Source organism: Saccoglossus kowalevskii, chromosome 2, assembly GCF_978046115.1.
Source record: "Saccoglossus kowalevskii chromosome 2, keSacKowa6.1, whole genome shotgun sequence".
Taxonomy (NCBI): Eukaryota; Metazoa; Hemichordata; class Enteropneusta; family Harrimaniidae; genus Saccoglossus; species Saccoglossus kowalevskii.
The window spans coordinates 27,338,617-27,363,226 of NC_140642.1; the positions used below are offsets into that span (position 1 = coordinate 27,338,617).

At 36.1% G+C, this 24,610-nt stretch overlaps 2 long non-coding RNA genes across 2 annotated transcripts; both read right to left on the reverse strand.

The window, feature by feature from the left end:
- Positions 1 to 2,636: 2,636 nt before the first annotated feature.
- LOC144345859 (uncharacterized) lies at positions 2,637 to 3,184 on the reverse strand. Its single transcript, XR_013419408.1, has 2 exons — positions 3,110 to 3,184; positions 2,637 to 3,004 (listed from the first exon to the last, which is right to left on the reverse strand). It is a non-coding gene; the product is annotated as an uncharacterized LOC144345859 (long non-coding RNA).
- A 7,905-nt stretch (positions 3,185 to 11,089) lies between these two features.
- LOC144345855 (uncharacterized) lies at positions 11,090 to 23,762 on the reverse strand. Its single transcript, XR_014927459.1, has 6 exons — positions 23,635 to 23,762; positions 22,886 to 22,967; positions 22,632 to 22,724; positions 22,481 to 22,522; positions 20,843 to 20,916; positions 11,090 to 11,849 (listed from the first exon to the last, which is right to left on the reverse strand). It is a non-coding gene; the product is annotated as an uncharacterized LOC144345855 (long non-coding RNA).
- Between the last annotated feature and the right edge of the window lie 848 nt (positions 23,763 to 24,610).

The following is a 24,610-nucleotide window of genomic DNA, read 5'->3' on the forward strand; positions in this document are numbered from 1 at the left end:
GTGGATATATAACTGTAGCTGTGGAATCGTTGCCGACCGCATTATTTACGCGACTGATTCTGGCCGGCCCATAGGGCTATGGGGCCTTGTGCGACTGAATACCGGTTAAAATCCACATGCCAAATTTGGTCGTCGCGAAAATCACATTTTAAGACCTTCGAAAGTACTCACTATGTTTATTTACTTCCAAACAATGACCAGAACCTATTTGCGCTGTGAAATGATGACGGTGGTCATAAAAAAATTGACTTTATTTACCGTACACCGAGTCGCAGAAAAATAACAAGACGAAAGACGCCATTTTGGACTACAGAGTTACGCGAGACCTATAGCAAATTACGCGAGACCTATAATTTTGTACCACGTGACCGAAATCAGTAGATAAATTGCGTTTATGCAACTAGTTTCTATTATTAAACAAAAATCATACAATTATAAATACTGTATGTGATTGCTTTGTTGGAACAATTAGAATAACGGGAAGAGTGAGTTTTATTCTTCCACCACTGTATCACATGACCGCCAAACGAGATTACATTTATTCTGCGCGAGGGAGTGTGGGATGTCAATGGCTGTCGTTTTCTCGTAATTTGCTTGGTTTCCGCGGTAAATTGCTTATTATTGCTTATTTATAAACACAAATTGCAAACAAAAGTTTGTATGTTATTCATCCAGCTATGAATTCACAATAAAGGTATGTCACACCATCGTAATCGAAAGCAAAAGCGATTTAATTTACGTATGCCAGATTTCTGTTTTTAAACAGTGATAGATCCCGTAGCTCTATGTTCGACGTACAACAACAAAATTAAAAAAAAGACGTCCAAATGAAATTGTTAGGGCGAAATTCGATTGTAGGTCGCACCAAAGAGCTACGGAACCGCAGCTAATATAACTGGTCATCGCCATGGCATTGTAGTTTAACGATACGAGGATGGCAAATATATATGATACGTAACAGATTACGTATTAGCACCATTATTAGTTCTGTCGTTACGGAGTGCCCGTGTAGCTCTGATCAATATTTTATGGAAGCAGGCCTGACTGTACCGCTATACACATTGACGCTTCTGGCGATCAGTGTTAGCTTGTAAATAAACTACGAGGGTTTCTGTGGAACGTTGTGAATTACACTCAGTCACAACGTTTTTTCCTCAAATAATTCACCAAATGAAACGTCCTTGCGAGAGAGTTTGACTTTTATCATGCTGTGAAAATCCCCCCCCCCTTGCCATCATGTTTGGTACAATGTAACAGCAGGGTTGCGTGAATCCACATCTACCGTTGGTTGACCGTCGACATGCCTTTGATGGTTCACACAACGTTTCAAAACTGTTTTCTATTTGCAGCAACGCTCCTCAATATAAATAAGCCTTTTGTTTTGTGCTACTGCGAACTCTCAATCGTCAGTTTTTTTGCCATTGCGAACTCTCAATCGTCAGTTTTTCTGCCATTGCGAACTCGCAGCGACGTTCACAATGCCCGTTTTTTTCGTACATTTACATACCTCCTCATAATGTGTGCGACTATTAGAGTGCAGATCATGGATAAATGTGCATAGTTGGTATGTAAATTAGTCATCTGATCTGGATATCACTATCACAGCTGACCTGGATATAAAGTGACTTCATATACAGATACCACAGCTGACCTAGATATCACAAGTGGATTACATTTTAGTTATCACTATGAATGTAATTTATGGGTGATAAACTCAAAAGAAAAATGTACACAATACTAAAAAACTGGTTTGCAAATGCTAAAAAATGTACATTTGTTTGATTGCTAACATTTCAGTCTCAATAGTTGCTCTTGGCAACATCAATCTATTGATACACGTATTAGCTGTGGGTAGGAACGATGTCATATCAGATACAGGAATACATTGTAGTGAATGTTTAACTGCAAATCCCAGTACCTGTTCTTCGTCCAGTGACAAACTTTAATATATCACCAAGACTAATTTTGTCTCTGTTGTTACCTGAAAATTTAAATTGTATAAGAATGATTTGTATATGTAGTATATGTAGCGCTGCAAAAGATAAACTGACATTGCCTATCAGATATTGGATTTGTTAAATTTCTGGAAAGAGGGTTATCATTTATAGACATTTATAAACATTTAATGATTACAACTCAGAACTCGCCTGACATCTCCCGGAGATATTTCATAAATACTTAAGTGATTTGAGAAAGATGTGTATTACTATTAGACCAACTGAACATTGGTTCTAACAGTCAATAGACTTGATGATGATGATCGAGGTAGCTCTTTACAAATCTAAAACAAATGAAATTATTAAAGAATCGTTCATTATGCTTTTGTTTATTAATATGAATTATATAGTGCAACATAAATTCTATTGATCACTAGAATGAATGAATTATTTGGACAATATGCCATTATATTACAGTTGTGTTATCACACCCTGGGGGGTCCAGACTCATGTGGCTTTAGGTCTCAAAATCATGGTCAAAAATCAGCTTACTGAGTAATGCGGTACATATTAACATTTAATAATGTTTGCAAATAACTGATATGCACCTAACATGCTCAGGCCTCTCCTAAGCTGACGAAGACACGGCGCTGTACTGTCATCGATAAATAACTCTTTCAGAAAATCGTTTTCAATAAATTTTGGAAGGTTCAGTAAGTTGTGGCACTGGAACAGCATTTCGCCTTGGGAAGCAATCATTCCACACATATACCAATTCCGTTGTATCAAAATCTGCCCATGGCATGTTAAATTTGCTATTCTTACCAATATAATGCTTGCCATTTGGTAATTGTAATTTGGATTGCGAATCGAATGATTAATACAGGAATATATACTAGCTATATAGACAAAACTAATATGTGAATATTTATCAAAATACGGTTACACATACCTAAAATCACTCTAACAGTAAAATAGTCATAGCTCAGTAAAAATATTTGTTCTTATTTTCTCATTGAATTAATGCAAAAAAACTCCCTTCGTGGTCCACCATAATCTCTTGCTTTCTTCAATGAAAAAAAAACAATGTCTACTCTTAATGAAGATAAGCAATCATGCACAACATTAATAACATATTTGAATCAAGCGAAAAATGTACAATATAGAATCACCTTCACCAGATTTAGGATATCTGCACGTGCGCTAAAAATCATCGTCCGCCTGTACGGTGTTGTTTTGTTCGGACATTTCTCCCTCTACAACACAGTGCGGCGGTAACTCCGTTATGTCACGTTGTTGCGCGATAGAACGTTTACCGACCAATAGAAAGCTTTGTTACAATGACTGCCAAAAAGCGCTTGGAGCTTTGCATTTCTGATGTCTTCATCTTCGGTTGTTGCATATGTTACAGTGACATGAGCTTTGTGGTAAAACACCTACTCTTCTATAATAATAGATAGAGGGCGTTTCTGAGCAAGTACTGGTTTCACATCGCTCCTGTAATTACTCTATTTTCTCACAACTGTCTCGTCTATTTCACTACCACAATGAGATGCATTGATTGCAAAACTACCAGGAAAGTTAATCTATGCCAAGGAGACAATTATGCCGAAAATGCGAAGAAAAGCGGTTTCAAACGCCAGCACCTAATACGCCAACAACGACAACAGCGCAAACAATAGTGGACAACATGGCGAGTATGCAAATCTTGTCACCTTCCCGGCAAAGTCAAACACAGCCATCACAGCTACTGAGTGCTGTATATGCAATACAGAAAGATAACCATGACATGAAGACGAATCAGCAAGATATGGACACTTCTATGAAGTTTATTAATAACCAATTTGAAGAAAAGAGAAAAAGAATGGAGAAACTTGAATTGAGTAACAAACCTGGCGCGAGAGAACATCCAATTACGTGACAGAGTTGGTGTATTAGAAAAGGAGCTTCGCGATCAAGATCAATACACCCGTCGAATTAACCTAGAAATCAATGGAATTCCAGAAAGTGAGAATGGTGAGGATACGGAGAAAATTGCGTTATCTGTATTTCGCAAAATAGATCCGACCATAAACACCAGCCGACATTGATGTCACACACCGCATTGGTAAAAAAAAACACCTCAACCAACCAACCTACGCGTCCGAGATCAATTAATGTTCGCTTTGCAGCCAGGAAAAAACGGAATGTCATTTATGAAAATCGTCGCAAACTACGAGACATTACAACAAAAGATATCGGATACCGTCGTTCAAACTACATATTTGTGAATGGAAACTTAACACCATCGTCACGTCAACTGATATCAAGAGTCAACCGCGCAAGAAAGGAATCACACTATCAGTATCTCTGGACTTATAATGGGCGCATATATGTAAAAAGAAAGGATAACACTGCAATGTCCATCATAACCCACACTGAGCGGGATGTTGAAAAAAAATCACTAATTGAACATCATGAGAAATAACTCCAGGAACGTGAACTGTAATAATGGGTATGTCACAATGCTATGTTCTAATGTTTATTTCATTCCAATTTCTATATTGTAATTGCATACTGTATGGTAATTCGTTATTACTACTACATTTATTATCAATTCAATTATCAAGCTGTAAACATCAATGATAATGGATTCAAATAGTGAGGAATTTGACACACATTTTGACAGCTGCAACACTTATTCCTACAATGCATTTCTTGAACTCACTGGAAACATTCCGAAAGGTGCGTTTTCCATCACTCATGTCAATATAAGATCGCTAACTAAAATTATTTTATGATACAATTCCCTTCAAATTTAAAGTCATTGCACTTTCTGAAATATGGCAAGTCAAAAATAAAGATATGTTCAATCTATATAATTACTCATTAGAAACAAAAGGCAGAAAAAATCAAAGGGGTGGTGGAGTAGGGGCCTATATCCACACCTCTTTAAATTACAGTTTGATTGATGTCGATGTACAACACGCTGAAACATTGTGGGTAAATGTTAATGTTGGTAGGAATAAGTCGCTGGTAATTGTCATAATCTACAGAAAACCAAACACAAATGTTGTTGAATTTTTAGACAGTTTAGAGCATACAGTATTACATAATTTACCAATTAATTCCGAATGTGTCTTAGTTGGTGACTTGAATATAAATTTATTTAAATCTGTCACACATTATCATGCTACAACTTTAAACAAATTATTAATGTACCCACACGCATAACAACTAACTCTCATAGTGTAATTGACCATTTATTCACAAATATTCATTCAAACTTTGTCAGTACAGGGACAATAGAGGTGGAAATATCCGATCACCTACCAATATTTGGAATTTTCCAAGACTTAGAAACGTATTTTCCGGAAACTGGTAAAATATCATTTCGTGACTACTCCAAACTTGATATAATCAAATTTAAAAATGAACTTGAAAGACATAACTGGTCCGATGTGTATAATAGTAACGATGTTGATAATGTATATGACGCATTCTCTGGCACTTTTTTGAATATTTGTAACAAACATGCCCCTCTCATTACCAAAAAAATTGGTTCCCACACTATCGCCCAAAATCCCTGGTTAACTATAGAGTTAAAAAAGGCAATAAATAAAAAACGACGTAATTATAATGCGGACAGCGTGGCTAAATATAAACGCTATAGAAATTATGTGACAAATGCTTTAAGAGATGCGAAACGTAATTTCTATTCACAACAGTTTGTTGAATATAATGAAAAAACGGATAAAACCTGGAAAATAATAAATGAAATATTAGGAAGAGGACATTCAAAAACAAAATTAACGGACCACATTGATGTCCATTACCCCGGTAGCAACGTTACGACTACACTGAATGACCAAGATGCAATTGTGAACGGGTTCAATAACTTTTTTACCAGAGTTGGGGTGAACCTTGCAAACAAAATCTCACCACGTACATTCGACACTTATAATGCACATGTGACAAATTCATTTTTCTTGTGTGGTACCACAGCTCATGAAGTGTCAGATATATTGAGAGGGTTAGATAAAAAGAAGGCAGTTGGTTATGATCAAATAAGTGCTAAGCTACTCATACATGCAGCGGAGTATATTTCTGAGCCCCTCTCTCACATTATAAATCTTTCATTCTCTTCTGGTTCGTTTCCAAATGCTCTTAAATAGCAAAGCTACCCCTATCTTTAAAAAGGAAACTCCTTTCGACCCTGGTAATTATAGACCTGTCTCAGTACTGCCCCAATTAAGTAAATTATTCGAGAAAATAATTAACTGTTTATTTGAATAAATTCAATATATTTTATTCCAAACAATACGGTTTGAGAAAAAAAAATAGTATAAAACTCTCTGTTATAGACCTAACACAAAAGATATTAGATGAAATTGATAAAGGGAATGTAGTTCTTGGAGTTTTCTTAGATCTTAGAAAGGCATTCGACACTGTTAATCACTCAATTTTACTCAGAAAAGTATCTGTATATGGTATTCGAGTCCTACCTTTGGACTTGATCGAGAGTTATTAACAAAAAAGGGAACAACATGTGTGAATGGTGTAACATCAGACTCGCTTCCAATAATATGCGGTGTTCCGCAAGGTACTTGGTCCTACTTTGTTTCTTCTTTATGTTAATGATATAGCATTATCATCCACGTACTTTGACATCAGTCTGTTTGCAGACGACACCAGTCTATTTCATGCATTTCAATCTGGAAACAGTATTAATCTACACTATGTTAATGAAAAGTTAAATCAAATAGTTGACTGGTGCGACTGCAATAAACTGACAATAAATACTAACAAAACTGAATATATACTATTCAGAGGTAAAAATACAAATGTAGCGACTTTTGGGAGTTTGACAATTAGAAACCAAAGCATTAGTGAGGTAAAGTGTACTAAATATGTTGGTGTGCTGCTGGACCACAAGTTAAATTGGAAAAAACATTGATCATGTGATGAGCAAAATAAGTGTCAAAGCAGGTATCATATATAAATTAAGAAAAATTGTTCCAAGGTGAACTCTATTATTATTATTGTATAACTCTATTTCACTCATATTTCATATACGTTAGAAACCTTGGGAAATGCCTATAAAACTCATTTACATTCAATACTAATTATTCACATTGTACGTACTATTTCTGGTTCACCTACTTTTTCACATACTCTCCAACAGCTGTAATATACTTGATGTATACAAACAACACCAGTTCCAATTAGCCCTTTTCGTTTTTGATAGTGTTCATGGACATTTTCCTAATTCTATATCCCAACTCTTTCACTATGTACCCAAAACTTATCATACTAGGTTTCAAACCAAAGGAAATTTAATAATTCCAAAGTACCGTATTAATGTAGGTCAACGTTCTATTAAAAATACTGGCCCAAGCTATGGAACCAGCTACCACAGAATATAAGACATTACCTCAAGGAAATTATTTAAGTTAAAAATGAAAGAAAAAATAATTGAATAATAATTATCATTATTATTATCATTGTTATTATTATTATTGTTATTTTTATTTATTATTATAAATCACCCTCAAAGATAGTGTAATTCATTTGTTTTTTGAGGAATCGGACTAGATTAGCCAATGGCTATTTCTGGTTCCTATTTTGTAAACTACAAGTGTACATTATTGGGTAAAATAAAATTGTTGATTATTCAATCAATCATTCAAATGTGTTGACAACAATTTTGCCTCGCTCGATGGCCGCAAGGTCTATAAAGCATAATAACATAATGATTTACTATTTCCAGTGCGACTAAAACGAATCAGACTCGGCACTAAGTATAGTTAGAATAGCTTTGGTATGAATGGCATAATGTATGGATATTGTCGCTGTATTGCTTCGACACCCAAGCCAACACAGCTTCCTCTGTGCGCAGCGACATTTATTCTCGGGCCAGGCATTTTCACTGCCTGGCAACCATCATGGTGAAAAAAAAGCCAAAAACTCTCAGAAAACGGTACTTTGGGATAGTTGTTGACACTTCCTTGAACAGTGTAACAAGATTACTTACTCTACATATGCAACATAATTGATAATCATCTAAGCCAATCACAACAACCCGAAGTTCCTAGACCCTCAGAAAGTGGTGCAATTGAGCACTTCCGATTTGTGTTCTAAGATGGCGGGCAGGTCATGTGACCTACATAGCTGGTTTTGGGGTATGCACCACAAATTCCAAATCAGTCGCAGCATTATTTTTCAAGTTAGTGATTTAAAAAACGGCGGAAAAATAATAATAAACATGGCAATTACAATTGGGTTTTGCCCGGTAGGGCTAGAAACCCTTATAATAAACATAGCAATTACAATAGGGTTTTGCCCGAAAGGACTCGAAACCCTAATAAACTTTCACAAATTATCTACAATACAAAAGTTTATTTATATTGTCTCCTTTAGAAACACAGTGGTAACATTACTAGAAAAACAGGAGGATTTCTGCAAGAACCACAGAAGAACAGATATTGTATTAATTTTGCAAGATCAAAAGCGCTTGAAAGTCCATTCCATTGAACTGTAATTGTTTTCGGATGTGTTTGCTACACAGTTTAACAAGGTGGAGTAGAAATCGCGAAAATGATGAACCTAAGCAGCATATTGAAATAGATTGCCCTTTCCACCATTACTGGTGGTTCTAGTCATCACATATATGTATAATGGTAATATTCCATTAGCATTAGACAATTCAGATGACCTATTAATAATTGCAGATTTTTACAACATACAAGATGTCTTACCTATTTATCTTCACACACTCGACCACTCACTCACAGCAATGTCTTAAGGGACCTTCCTATAGCAGATAAACACAAGTTTGGCGAGCTTAAGGAACAGTGTTTACTGTTTCTTGATAGAATGGTGTCTATTATCCTTTACAATGATTCGAACATTGTCCAGTTCTGTGAATTGCCAAAACATCTTGTCATAGAAATAATTGAGCGGGATACGTTGGCAATTCATGAAGACATCATACTCTATCTGCTTGACAAATGGGTGCAACATGCTTCAATAGTACACGAGGAAGACAATTTGGACATTCCATTTGCGTGGGAAGAGTTTGTTCCTCACATAAGATTTACTGAATGTTCACTTAAAACATTCACTAGAACATTAGTGAGTGAGCCAGCAAATCATGGATGCTAGCCTTACGAGTTTAATACAGCAATTCATTGTTTGTAAGACGCCAGTACCACGAACAGTGCATTTTAATACACGTCCACGAAGCATAATTTCAGAAAACGCCATATGTGTACAAAGATTTCAAAATATTTGCCATGAACTGAATTGGAGTGGCAATAAGTTTGAAGGCGATAGGATCTCTTTCATGGTGAATACGCCGACCGGGTCATCCGCACGATTGCATGGAGCGCAGTTATTTGGGGACCCAAAAACCATGCCATAACTGTCCGTGTTTCAGTATTAGATAGGCATAACATCACACTTGTTTCGTCCGAAACACATAGAAAAGGAACAGAGTTTGTAGTGAACTTCAAATATCTCGTAAGAGTGCAAAACAATTCAGTATACACAGTTATTGTTCAAACAACTGCCGATTTGAAGACATGTTATGGTGATGATGGAATAGAAAACAAGATCCAGTATACAAAAGATCGGACGAAACTGGCTGTACGATTTCTCGATTTGAAAATGGGTGAAGGAATGTCAAACGGCACCACATCGTCAAGAGGGCAGATTTCAGGTTTATTTTTCCTATGATGCAGTTGAATTTTACGGCAGGAATTACGACGTATATTACAATACATGAAATAAACTGTGCAGCCATGTATAGTGTTACAAAATGACTTTCATAATAAATTATTATCAATCGTTTTTGTTTCTAACCAGTATTTAACCAATTTATTTTACGTGAACAAAGCTGGACATCGAGTTTGATATGTTAAGTTATGATATTGTATGTGTTGTTACGTGTTCGACATTAAAAGTTATGTTTAATGAAATCTAATTGTTTGATAAACGGAATGCTAATTATTATTCAAGTCTAAAAACAAAGGCAAATCTTCCCAAAAAGCATTGCATCACTAAACTTACTACAATTCCGCGTTGAGCAAATCATTCATCTGCTGTTACTAAATGTTTCATAACAGGGATTAAGGACTGCAATAGAACCAATGCCTCTTCCGCATTCGATGGGATTGAATTCAATCTCAAACTCTCACAGACTTCCTCGGCGATCTTCTTAAAATCGTTATCAACATCATTATAATAGTCGCACTTTGATTTACAAAATTTAAAAATATCTTCACGGATATTTACTGCCGACAGTCGTCTTTTTCTGTGAAAGGTTATTATATGAACGTACATGTACAGGTATTCAAACTAAATAAATCGAATGCCTGATACTTTATGATACTTGTATATATTATTTATGTAAATAGTGGATACAGGGTCACCAGATCATTAAAGTCAATAATAGTCTTAATGTTCATTTGATATACACAGAGAAATATTCGCATCCCCAGTTCAAATGTCCTAGAGTTTTACATTTGTATTAGAATACGTGTTGATTTACTACTCTGTGAGACAACGCCTGCACGACAGCTGGTTCCGGGAATTCTTGTTTGAACTATATCTATCTCTTGCCTTTGTTTTTGTGCAGCTGCAGTACAAGTCTACTCGACAGAATAGCATAAATATGCATGTGGTACTATATTTTACATAATGCTTTGATATAATTCATTACAATGGAACTCACATTTATCTTGACTATTTATCTTGTACAATAGTTTCATTGTATCATAATGGTACAACTTAATTCTCGTCGTTGATTTATATATACTCATATAACAGTAATGTGTTAAACACATAGACAACTCACCTAACAATTTTGGAAAATTGTATAAAATATCGGCTATTCCTGATATTATATCGCCATTTCGTTATATGCATTTTGTTGCCAAATTATGTGAAAACCTGTCAGAGAGTTGGAAATGCTGCAAATAATGAGGCTAGTGCATAGTTACTCAATGACTGAATATCAATTCCAGTTATACCATATGTGTGCCTCTGAAACAAATCAATGGGAAAGTTTTGTGATAGCTTACACGTACGTTAAGGCAATAGACCAATAACAATGCATATACATAGATTGTATATGAAATAAACATAGTAAACACTGGAAATAAAATCATCAGTTTCAAATTTAAAACACAACAAATTACCCCCTCATCTCTAGTGAAGAACATGGATGCATTGCACCAAATTGGTGTTTAAGGGCATTGAAATAACATGGACTACTTTGGTAATTCTCGGCAGGTATCAGTGGTGAATCATTTTGAGCATCGACTGGTGAAATGCTAATGATATTATAACCAGAAGCTTGAAATTCCTGCTCTTCAGCATCAAGTAAGATCTTTTCTGTTCTTTTTAAGTCATGTTGAGGACACAGCTTTTGCAGGATGAATTCAGATGCAGTGAGTTTATGCATCTTGCCAGAGTCTGATGTGATGTTTATGTATGCTTTAATACTTGGTAAGAGATGGCTTGTTTTTGTTCGTTGAGAGCAGTATGGACACTTGATAGTTGACATCTCTGAAGCATAATCTATCAGTTACTTTTTACAGTGACAGTAATATTTTGCTGTACACTCAGCAGATATGATTGTTCCTCTGATGGTATTCATTTGCATGCCAGGTGTATTATCAATACTCGCATCTGTTAGTGGAGTGGTTTCTGTTACAGTGGTATCCGGTGTGGAAGCCAGTTGAGTGGTACTTTGAAATTCACGTACACTTACATTGTTGAACTTGTAGGTGGAATTAAGTTTGATGTTGTCAAACTGTTCTCCCCATATAGCTATGAGCATCGATGATGTACTGTCTGCATTTGCATGATCAATCCTGATTGTTTTGGTCCACCATTTCCATGATTAATCACCTTTGCAACTGTGTTTACCTGTAATACCAAGGAAACAGTTCGCTCATGTGCCTAATAATGTATCCATTAGTACAAAATTTAATAACACTTTAAAATACTGATTGTATGCAATTATTAAAACAAACCAATATCAGGTATGCACCAAATGCATTAAAAAAGTTTCATTAAGAAAACACATTGAGATAGAACCAAAACAGTTCAAATTTGCCTGATTATTATGCAAATTAGATCACCTTTGCCATAGATTTAAAGCTAATCAATATGACCCAGTTCCACAGTTGCATTGAAATATGTAGTTGTTTGTAAGATATCACAAACTATGTCTTTAAAATCATCATGCTCTACATCTGCAGAATAAATCAAGAAAACTCCACAAATTGACTCCATTTATGAACAATTAAGGTACACGCCCAGCGATCAGCCGCCCCAGGCAACATCAACACGCATCGTTGACTTTCATTAGCTTTAACAACAAAATTAAATATCTGATCGAAATGAAATTTCTACCACAAGTCCGTGAGCCACAACTAAATCGATGTATGGAAAAAAAATATAAACCAACGCAAATAATTTCGTAAATATACTATATTATGTTGGAAATTAGGTGGAAATGGGTGAAAATAAACTCTCCGATCTTTTTACCCCATGTACTTCCGTAGATCAGCCGAACCCTGGCACCAACACAGACACTAGAACATGGTCCATCGATGTTTGGAAGTGAATCAGCAAAAATATTTCTTAAATAACTCTAAAAACACCATAAATGGTCAACATTTGGGCGAAAATTGCCATTTTCACGCATCAGGAGAAACGCCGCAAGTCAAGAACGAGTTAATCGATCGAAAATCGGAAACCAAACATCGCTAGGCCAGACTCTGTGCTACCGCCATAGGAACACATTATCGTCCGGGTACCTATAGTTTAGTGAATAAATCAGGCTGAAGTTTGAACATGTCACCGAGATAAAGCACTCCGAGAGACTCCGAAGATGACGTATAGGTAATGAACATTCATGAAAGGCCAAGTTAATCTCAATGCGGAAGTACCGCACAAGGGACCGCCGCGTTTGATTTTACCACAGGGACTGTGATTTTACGTTGTCGCGACTGTTCTTTTGGTTCTATAAATGACAGAATAGTCACCTTTATGAGTATATAGTATTGGTTAGTTCAAGCTGGTTTGTAAATTTCAGCACTGAACTCGCACGCTAGTTGGAATGAACTGACCCGGTTTATAATGCATTTTACAATACCAGTATGGCAGTATTCAACTGTTACAAATTAGAAAATTTTGCAAATGTAACATTTAAATTGTTTCTGCAGCTCGTTGACAAATTATTTAAAGCGTTGACATTGTGAGAAACATGAAATAAAAGTTTGTTTTATGAACGTTTTTACAATATAAACATGGGCTGGAAACCTTGGTTGAGCTTGGATACCAGTTCATAGATTTGGCAAAAATAAATCCAGCTCAACATGCAAGTTACTGAACTGAACACCAGTCACAACAGGGCATCACTGTGCATGAAAACAAATATACTATATTTTAACATTTATTTTGATTTGTTCTTATTTTGCATTATGAAGAATATCCAACTATCAGTTCTTGGTGTACAGCGTCTACTTACAATATACCAAAATCGTATTTGATGGCACATTGGGAAAATTCTTTCATATTATTTATATTGGGTGTATGGGATCTATGTAGATAGATTTTTTTATTTCGAAATTTACCCACAACAAAATTTGTCAGCCACTTGCGGGATATTATATAGGCCACATCACATCAGATAGTATTATCGTAGTAGTTGTTTCAACTATGCTATACAATTGCCATGATATTCACAGGGTAACTACTGTAGTGTGAAAATAGCATTAACCATATTTGCTCTATAGGACATTGCAAATAGAGAAAGCACATCTGGACCAAATCATACAACTATTTGTTTGTATGCTGCAATATTATTTACATAAACACTTCTAGCAAAGCAAATATATATGCTCTACCAGAAGTGAGTGGGCTTGCGTACCTTGTATTTCTTGACCATTCAGGAATTTTGTGCTTAAAATGTGCTTCGAGTAGAGCAAACTGTATTATTTATTTATTTATCATTGTTAAATTTTGTATTACGATAGTTCTCTTTCTGGAGGATGTGGTGGCCCTGAAAAGGGCCGCTTTGTTTGTGTGGGAAATTCCACATATTGGATTAGATATCTGGGCTTCAGTGGACTGGACTGGACTTTACTCATCTGTGAAAAAAATAAGAAAAAATTATAAGTCATTAACATTTAATTTTGTTTTGCTTGAAATCTCAGGCTAACAAGAAAACAATATTGGTCACAAGCTCAAGAATTTACTTGCCAGTTCCAAATATCTACTTGCCATGATGTTTTGCATATTACAAATGAGGACAAAAACAATACTACCATATTTGCTCTATTGGTTAGTAAGCATAATACAAAACGCAATGTTTTGAGTTACGCATACATTTTTTCAGTTAGTAATCAATAAACTGGATGTTTTGATATACATGTCTTGACCTGACATTTGTAAGATATGTTACCTGTCACTTTACTGTTTCGTTTATCTCGACATTTGTCACTGAAAGGAGGCTGTCTCTTGTGTATTTGTTTTTTGGAATTGTTTTTTTCTTTTTCCTTTTTAGCCTCTAAAAACTCAATTGGCTCTCTTATTGGTTGGGAAGGATGTCTTGGTTTAGCTAGCTCAGGAAGAAGACAGTTGAAGTAAAACCAATGTAATTTTGGATACATGTTTTCTTCCCAGTATTTGTTGTCTTTTTTTATGGTTTCAATGTATGCCCCCTTAGGAGTCCACACAATAAAATCACACCTCTGAAATCCTGTTATATGCAGCTGTCCCTGTACTTGCTTATAGTATTTGTGTTTTCTGTCCAGTTGAATTGTGCCATCTGTTTGTTTTTTAAGCATGAAACTTTTAATATTTCCAACAGCCTCTTCAGGTGTGAATGCCCTTTGTTCAGCTGTTTTGGGACATTTCACTTCAAGTAGGTACTCTTCATTTGTAGTTAGATCAGTGGCAACCCTGTCAGGTGATGCTGCTAACCAGCCATGCTGTGTATCAATATAGAGCCCAGAATATCTTGCTGTGACAGTGTTTAGCTTGATTTTAAGATAGTAATGAAGCAACTGCAATGAAATCCTGATTCCCCATTGTGTAGCTTCAGTTCCACTAAATGTAGAATAGAGAAGTCGAAGAATCATAGGCGAGCAAGGTTTAGATTTTCTTCTTCTTATTATTTCTCCAAAATTGGAAGCAGTAAGCCGATCTTTTCTCATTTCCCTGTACACATCATTATCATGTTGGCCTATAGTTTCTTGTTCAATTCTATTTTGTTGTTTTTTGGTCACATCCAGTCTTGTCACAAACTGTTGACAAAGTTCGTTAAGATCATGCTCACTAATATCAGGACTTGATGCATCTGGACCATAATTTTAGTCTAGTTTCGCAGCAGGGACAGCATATTTCCTTTTCTTCGCTTTTGTTTAGCTTCATCACTGGTTGCCCTCTTTTTAGCACCAATATAAGCAGTTTCTTTTTGTTGACAATACTGAGCTAAGACATCAGATGGAGACTCTTGAAATATACTATGCCAACTATCCATCAACCAGTTTGTTCCACACTGAAGTCTCAATCCACCACCATAACACCGGAAACCATATGATCCAGAATTGGAGCGATTAATAACTTCAATTTGATTGACATATAATTTTCAGCTCTGTTGCTCGTTGCCACACCTGACTTAGCATTATAGGAGTGCTTATGTGACCGTTTACTCCACCCACTATCAACAATGACAGTAATATAAGGCCTATAAGGCACTCATTCGTTGAAATGACCTTTAACTTCAGCTATTGCTTTTTCTTCCTGCCCTGCTTGCACCATCTCCTCTTTCAGCTTGTCATACCATTTCTCCCCTACAAAACCTTCAATTTCAATAAAAGAACTTTTATTGAGGCCAGGTATGCCAGTCACAGCCAGAAATTCATTGAGACGTGATGAACCACTACCAGTGCTCATGGTTCCCAAAACTGCAGCTATGTTGACAGCATAACGTTTCTTGCCTTTTGGTCCCTTCAATTTAGGCTGAGTGTTTAATTTAAACTCCATTTCACACGCTGAGCATTTGAACAAAATTATGCATCCCAATCCCATACGACTATATTCATATTGTAGGCTCATTGCATCTTGACACTGTGCACTGTGTGCAGTCAATTTAACAACATCTTGACAAAATGTTTTGACAAACACTATTCTATTTCCCTTCAGGTTCAGTCTGGGTCTTTTTATCAGGCGTTTCTTTTTTGTCACAAAAGTGTTCTTTTTTTGTGATGGCATATTATTACGCGAAAAAGACTGATATGATGTTGAGGGTAAACTAGAGAGGGTACTTGCATCTTCTGCATTGAGGGGTGGAGATTGAGATACATCATTATGGAGCAATTCTGCAGCTAAAACTGGAGTGAGATCAGTTTGTTTTACCTTGGTTTGCTTATCGCTATCCACATCCACCAGGATACTGGCAATTTTGTTACCTTTCCAAATACCATGTTCATCTTTAGCACTGCTTGCAGTTATAAATTTGGAAGTACCATTTACATGATCACTTCTTAGAGGAACGCTTGGCTGGTTGATATCACGTTCACGAAGTTCTTGGTGTTTAGAAGGCATTCCCAACACGTCTAAATGCAATGCAGTTTCCTGTCTCCTTTTTTATTGACAGCAATCACTTTCAATCCCTGACGTCCGCGACGTGATTTTTTGGAAGTACGATATCCATATTTTGCCCCCATTTCAAAAAAAAAGCTAACGAAGCAATCAATTTTAACAAAATCGAAATAGGCCAAAAACACAAGATACACAGAGAGACACCTTGATCGAATGATACTACAGGTTGAGGAAACATAGAATGTTAAAATGTAAAATTCAAACTTACCCGCCAAATTTGTTGCATTCTAGCATTACACTGCGTCACTTTCGCCACCGATGATAATTAAATGTGGATAATTTATGGTAAAACATGAGTAATCACGAGTAAAACACTGGAATTACACGCAAACAGCGCAACTCGGCAGCTTCCCGTGACGCACAGACACATTGAATATGTTAATGAGCTAGGTCAAACCCGAGGTATGCTAATGAAATTGTGGTTCGTTCGGATTCGTAAACGCATGGCTGGACGTGTACCTTAACGGATGGCCCAAACGCACTGTACAGATATAGGTTAAATATAGGCAAGTCTTTGGCGAAATTTGAAAAAGCAACTAATATTCTTCTACCTGGTATTTTTTTATAGATTTTATTTTTCATTCTGTATGTCTGTTTTTTCTAGTTTAAAAAATATGGAGCCTTCGTCCCTTGTCTATTTCTTACACTAGTTACCAGCCGATACCCCCCCCCCGCTCGTAGGGTTGATCATAGTTCCTGGGCTCCCTGTGAATGAATAGGAAATAAAGTAGGTGCAAAGAGACTATATGAAATGTAATTGTACTTCATGAAATGTCTTTAATGATATCAACCCCCATCAGACTGATAGAATCCATAAAAGTAATGAATTTATCGCATGACCAGAGTGAATTTACCATGTGCAAAGCCAGCATTGTTGATTTGCATAAGGAGTAAAATCCTTGTATCACCAATGATAGGGCTGTAAATGAGTCCACATCAAACCAGAAACGTAGAATGTACAGAATACCAGTTCATCCCTCATTATTTATGTTGACCATGTTAAAAAAACCTCAAACCATTGGGCCAGACTTTTATTATCCTTTGTTTCGCGAACCCGCCGAATGAACAGGAGCCGAAAATGAAATAAACAAAAATTCTCGCGCCCGCCGACTTGTAAGCGCAAAAAAATGCAAAACAAATATAATTTTTATTTTCATTTTTTTACCGCCCGCCGCATAACAAATCCAAGTTGCATTTTCGTGGGAGTAACATGATCAAAGTACCAAAGTTTCGCGCAGATGAAGGTTATACATGGAATAAAATTTTATTTCATTTCTTCTCTCTGTTCAATGATCTCACTTACAATTCTTTGAGAATCACACAAATCTAATGGAAAAAAAGAATTTTATTTTTTTCCTCCCTCAACAAAATTGCTTCATAAAAACTCGCGAAGCAAGGAATGAAAAACCAATGTGGTGTTTCCAGTATTAGGGTGAAAAATAGTGGGTAAATAGGCAGGGATTTTATCATTTTAGATTTATTTTTTCCCAACATGTTCAGTCTATATCATTATATTAATATATACTTTTGTTCATTTGAGGAAACTCGGTCTTAATAACAAATGACAACACATGTCCTTGTTTAAGGTTGAGGCGAGTGGCAAGAACTGTTGATCGGTGGCACTATTTCAAGAATGGCAGCTGGTGACAGCAAAACTTTCACTGATGTACATGCGTATGTAGACGTTTCTGTCTAATAAATGACAGTAATGTACATTCCTGTTGTGGTCATTTACCTACATCACAAGCTTGACACATTGCAGCTGTTTCTGGCATGTGACAAAAAGCTGCCTAAATCCCAAGAAAATGGTAGTGGGCCAAACAATGGTCATGAAAAAGTAAGAGTACAGCCAGCCATGCCAATGTGGTGAATGAAATGTAATTTCTTGCATGACTTTCTGCTCAATATTATACAGTGTGTGGTAGCCTATGCCGAATAATCAATGGCGTGGTCACAAATCATGAAGATTAATCATGATCACATACTTCATAGACACTATAACATTACATTATTGGGCAAAGACTATAAATCATATCCATGCCCTAGACATGGCTACATCCGAGGTCATAATTTTGTCAATGCAATTCTTGCGATTTCATTATTGCTGGCTGCATAGACCAGCCGATTAATGTACAAGTATTTACACATATCGGCCTTATTTTGGTTTTAGATGCTATTTTGTGGAGATGCATCGTGACAACTGTGGTAATTGTAACTTGTTGCACCGTGCATGTGCACATCACACAAATCATGAGTTCACAGGCCATAGGCCGAGTAAATCGCTGTCATCATTTATGTACGATGCAATATTTGGCTATTTATATTGGGCCATTTAGATTCCCTGATTCATGACATCATGTGCCAATAATGAGTCGTTTAGTTCAAAACACTGAATGATCATATCATGGTATGCAGAGTTTTAGAGGTAAAGCAATTGTTAAGAATATATATTAAAATTTGTGGAAAAGGGCAAGAGCTCGTACCTTTAGTACAATGTCTGTACGGGTCCTCGGCCGGCTGGCAAAATAACTAGTTATCGAAAGATACATGTACTGCAGACAATTGATGCTGCATTGCATGCGTAGAGTCTACGTCAACAAATAATTCACCTTTTTCTCCTGGGAAAACGTTGTCAATCTTATTTTATTAACCTGAACTTTGTCTTGACAGCGCAAATTATACCCAAATAAGCGTCTTTGGTTGATTTCTGGCACCCAGAATTGATTCTCGGCTCAGTCCTAATTACGTGTTTAGAAATGACCTGGGATACGTTTGATTTGTCAATCATGATTATGATTAACCAAACGCCCAATAACGCTCATGATTGACAATCGCAGCAGTAGATTTTACAGATTGAGGATTGTCACAGGGTCATCTTCGCGATGTTGTTCCTGGGTCAACTTCGACAACCACCAAGCAGCATATGCCTTACATTTATTAAGCATTTCCCTTGATATGTCATTGTTTTCCGCGTTCCTCTCACCAGCAGACGCCGCCACAACACAGCCACCATTATTCTTTCCTCTTCGCCATCTAGTTATTTAACGAAGGTGAGTAATTATATGTTGAATAGTTGTGGCATCATTTTTACGTGTAGCATTACTTGTTAATTACCACCCCCATCGCTACGATCCATAGGATTTTCACGTTCCCCCGGTCGAGGGGAATTAGGTGGCAAATATGAATATACTACATCCTTATGAAACCCCTCTTGGTTGCCGCCCGACTTTGTTCTTGCTCAATGATACTGACCGGCGACTGGCAACATACACAAGTGAAAGACGGCTCCAAATATAAATAAAAACGTAACAATCAGCTGTCAGTCATAACAACCACATGTTCGTTGGTTAACATTATTCCATTCATTGACATATTCTGAAAATGTTGTCTCAGGAATTAAACATCTTGATTTAGATCAATAATCATGGGTCAACATCATACTTTATATTAAACTAACTAATGCATTGTTGTTCCTGTGACAACTTTAATTCATGTTGTTCCTGTGACAACATCAGTCTTAGTACTATACAAACCAATGCATTGTTGTTTCTGGGACAACATCAGTCCTTGTATTATACTAATCAATGCATGTTGTTCCTGGGACATCATCAGTCCTTGTATTATACCAACTAATGCTTTGTTGTTCCTGGGACAACATCAGTCTTTTACTATACTGATCAATGCAATGTTGTTCCTGGGACAACTTTATAACACAAGTTTTTCCTGGGACATCATCAGTCCCTGTATTATACCAACTAATGCTTTGTTGTTCCTCGGACGACATCAGTCCTTGTAATATACCAACTAATGCATTGTTGCTCCTGGGACAACATGTTGTTCCTGGGACAGCATCAGTCTTTTACTATACTAACTAATGCAATGTTGTTCCTGGGACAACATCAGTCTTTTATTATACTAAATAATGCATTGTTGTTTCTGGGACAACTTTATCATGCAGTGTTCTCCTATGGATAATATCTTGACATTATTTAGAAGTAATCTTTGAACAATTTGGTAATATGAATACCATCTGTTTATCCGCTGGTTTGCCAAATTTATGTCATTTTACAAATATTTTCACAGATTTAAACATAATTTCTTTGTAATTGTTTTATATTATGGAGGCTTTCATTTGTAATTCAATTTTGAAGAATGAGAGGACAGAGAAAGACTCTTTGCTGAAAGTACATGTGATTAAAAAGAAGCAAGATGCTGTTGAATTCATTAAAAGGAGACTTGAATACCTCAAAATGAATGTTCTTACTGGCCAGTTCAGGACTTGGTCTGACACTTCCTCAAGCTCTTACAGTCATTTCTCCTGTGTTCGTAGTGGTAGAAAGCGAGAACGAAGTTATTAAGTTGTTGGTTATAGTGCATATGTGTCATTCAAAATAGAAATTAAAGGACAATATGTAGCTACAATAGAGCGTGTCAAAGATACCCACAATGAACATGAATCAACTGAAGTATCAGACAAACACTTCTCCAAAATAAATAAAGAAGTCATAAAGCAGATAGAAGAGTGGGTAGAAATAGGTGTGAAGCCAGATGTAATTCTTCTATTGGCACATACTTATGCACAGAAGAAAGGTTCTGTCATTCAAATCACTATGACCTATTTCGTTACACCACAATAGTTTCTTTTCTATTTTCATTAATATATGACCTATGTGTTATTAATGTATGCCTGTCAAAACTAAAGTAACTGAATGGATCTGAATAAAGTGCTTGCATATCGTAAGTAACAAATTATAAAATGTAATGGAGGAACCACCACCAATGTTATGATAAATCAATGTGCTTAAAATCAAATGTGTTAGGCATTTATACAATTGTGTGTGAAGTGTTTGAGCCAGAGGAAACAGAGCTATGAAGCTGTGCTTGGGTTTGAGTTAACATCTACAGGAAACCAGCTTAGAAAGATGTGCTTGAGCTATCTTTATTACAGGGAAAAAAGCTATGAACCTGTGCTTAAACTAGCATCTCTACAGGAAACAAAGCTAGTTCTTGAACTATCTCCATTACAGGGTAAGAAGCTGTACTTGAACAAGCATCTCTACAGGAAACCAGCTAGGAAGCTATGCTTGAAAAGCTTAAACAATCAAATCTATGCTTGACGAGTTAGAGAAGCAAATCTATGAAGCTGTGCTATGAAGCTATGCTTGGAGAGTTAGAGAAGCGAATCTTTGAAGCTATGCTTGAAGAGTTAGAGAAGCAAAGCCATGAAGCTAAGCTTGAAGAAACAAATCTATGAAGCTATGCTTGGAAAGTTAAACAAGCAAAGCTATGGAGCTATGAAGAGTTGGAGAAATTAAAGCGACCGCAAGTATGTGTGCATAGTTTAAAGAATAATATTTATAGGAAAGAAAGCTATGAAGCTGTACTTGGATAGTTTGAGCTACCACGTCTAGAGAAAACAAATTTATATTTAACCACTTATTCACTATGCATCAAACGGAAATTAAAAAAAAAACGCAAATGTTAAATGTTAAACAGTCAAGGATGGGCAAATCAAGGGCAAAATATGCCTGTCATCAATCATAAGAGACAGGGACTAATTATCTATCACATACACCATGTTTATTTAAAATTCCAATCGGAAATAATTAAATGCAAATTGTAATGCATACCAAAGGTTGCAATTTCATCCTTTAGAAATTTGAGAATAGTTCTTCTTTTCTGTTGAATTGCTTCGATGTTATAATGAAGAATATGGCATGGAGATAATACATAAAATATATAAAATATACTATGTAACCGGAGACCTCCCCCAGCTTGAGGGTCGTACAAGCCATGAGTAATTTGGTTGTCACTGCACACTATTACACCTACTCAATATATCAAATATACTGGTAATGCATAGTGAACAAACAGAAACTTACTTGTTTCCAATGTTTTGGAGAATTATTAAATACCAATGGTCACTGCAAAGAAAGAACATATTCAGTTATGGCATATGTAAATAAACAATGTGTTCACGACTTCACTGTACGACATTTTAGCATAACCATGAATAATACAAAATTATCTTACCTATCATTACCTCTTTTATTTATTGGTATTATTACATAATCTTTGGTGAATATATCAACATTTTTAGTGAACTTCTTCACAGCCAGACAGCGCCTGCAATGAACAGTTATGCTAATGAAACTTCGACCTTATTTTAAATATCGCTTGAATACATGAAGGAACACTTTCAAATGTAAGATATAAAACAAGGGCCTTTTGCCACGAGTGAATAAAAACATGTGAACTTAGAATAAACACACTCTATGTACATTTACCTCCGTTCACTTCTTGACGCCAATAATGAACTAAAAAAAGGAGTCCATCAGATGTAGATGGTTCATGTCTTTAGTTATGTGCCTAGAAACAAAAAAAAACGTAAGTTAAATACCAAAGAGCTATTGAATTGAACAGTACTGAGGTCACATTGACATCCAATTTCCATTGGTCGATAAAGCAGCTGGTTTTTTTCATTGCACACATTTAGGTATTCTTGTATAAAAAATTCATAATATAAAATATAAAAAAATATGTAACTCGCATCAAAGTCAAATTTATTAGATTATCTCCAATCTCCTTGGATTCTTCCAGCCTTCTCAGATCATCATTAATGATTGTAAATCCATACATGGTTTTAACTTTTTTGTACAAATGTCTCGCTAAAAAAAAAAAGGTACTTGTACATGAACATGTGTATGTAAATAATGTTTATTCAACCTTTGTATCGGCACCATGAAAAACAGTAATACATTCATCATTTCTTTTCTATATTGCCATAAATCAGTTACACATTTCCTAATTAAAGCTGATGAGGTATTTCCCACATTCTCATTTATATTCCATAATGCATCACCGAAAAGGAAATTGAACCTATAATTCAACCCCTTGAATTGGCTTGCTATTTACAAATACATGAATATACCCAGACACGTATACATGTACATGTATGTGTGGGGGTTAAGGACTGGATTGGTTCGCTCTTACACTTGTCAGATGGATAATAAAGTGCACAGAATACATGTTGTACCTTTCACACATTGTAGACAGTTGTATACCCGGGACTGCTCCATTGCATGTCTTGACGTCCCAACACATCTTGGATGAAAATATTCCCCACAAATACATATTTTAGGCATTTTCAACTGATCAGACAAACAGAAAAAAATCTACATGAGAAAAATATTATGCTGTTCTTGAGCATTGTACATGAATGTGTTGGAAGTAACGTTGCTCCAGAAATAACATGTAACAAGATGTTAGGAACAACAATGCATTAGTATAGTACAGAAACTGATGTTGTCCCAGGAACAACATGCATTAGTTAGTTTAATATAAAGTATGATGTCGACCCATGATTATTGATATAAATCAAGATGTTTAATCCCTGAGACAACAACAATTTCAGAATATGTCAATGAATGGAATAATGTTAATTAACGAACATGTGGTCGTTATGACTGACAGCTGATTTTTACGTTTTCATTTATATTTGGAGCCGTCTTTCACTTGTGTATGTTGCCAGTCGCCGGTCAGTATCGTCGAGCAAGAAAAAAGTCGGGCGGCAACCAAGAAGGGTTTCATAAGGATGTAGTATTATTCATATTCGCCACCTAATTCCCTTCGGCCGGGGGAACGTGAAAATCCTTTGGATCGTAGCGATGGGGTGGTAATTAACAAGTAATGCTACACGTAAAAATGGTGCCACAACTATTGAACATATAATTACTCACCTTCGTTAACAGGCAGGCTAGCATAAAAAATAATGGTGACTGCGTTGTGGCGGCGTCTGCTGGTGAGAGGAAGGCAGAAAACAATGACGTATCAAGTGAAATGCCTAATAAATGAAAGGCACACGCTGATAGGTGGTTGTCAAAGTTGACCCAGGAACAACATCGCGAAGTTGACCCTGGGACAATCCTTAATCTGTAAAATCTACCGCTGCCACAGCGATCGTGATTACAACATGGCCGACAATAATATTTCCGGGTTGGAAGCACCGAAGA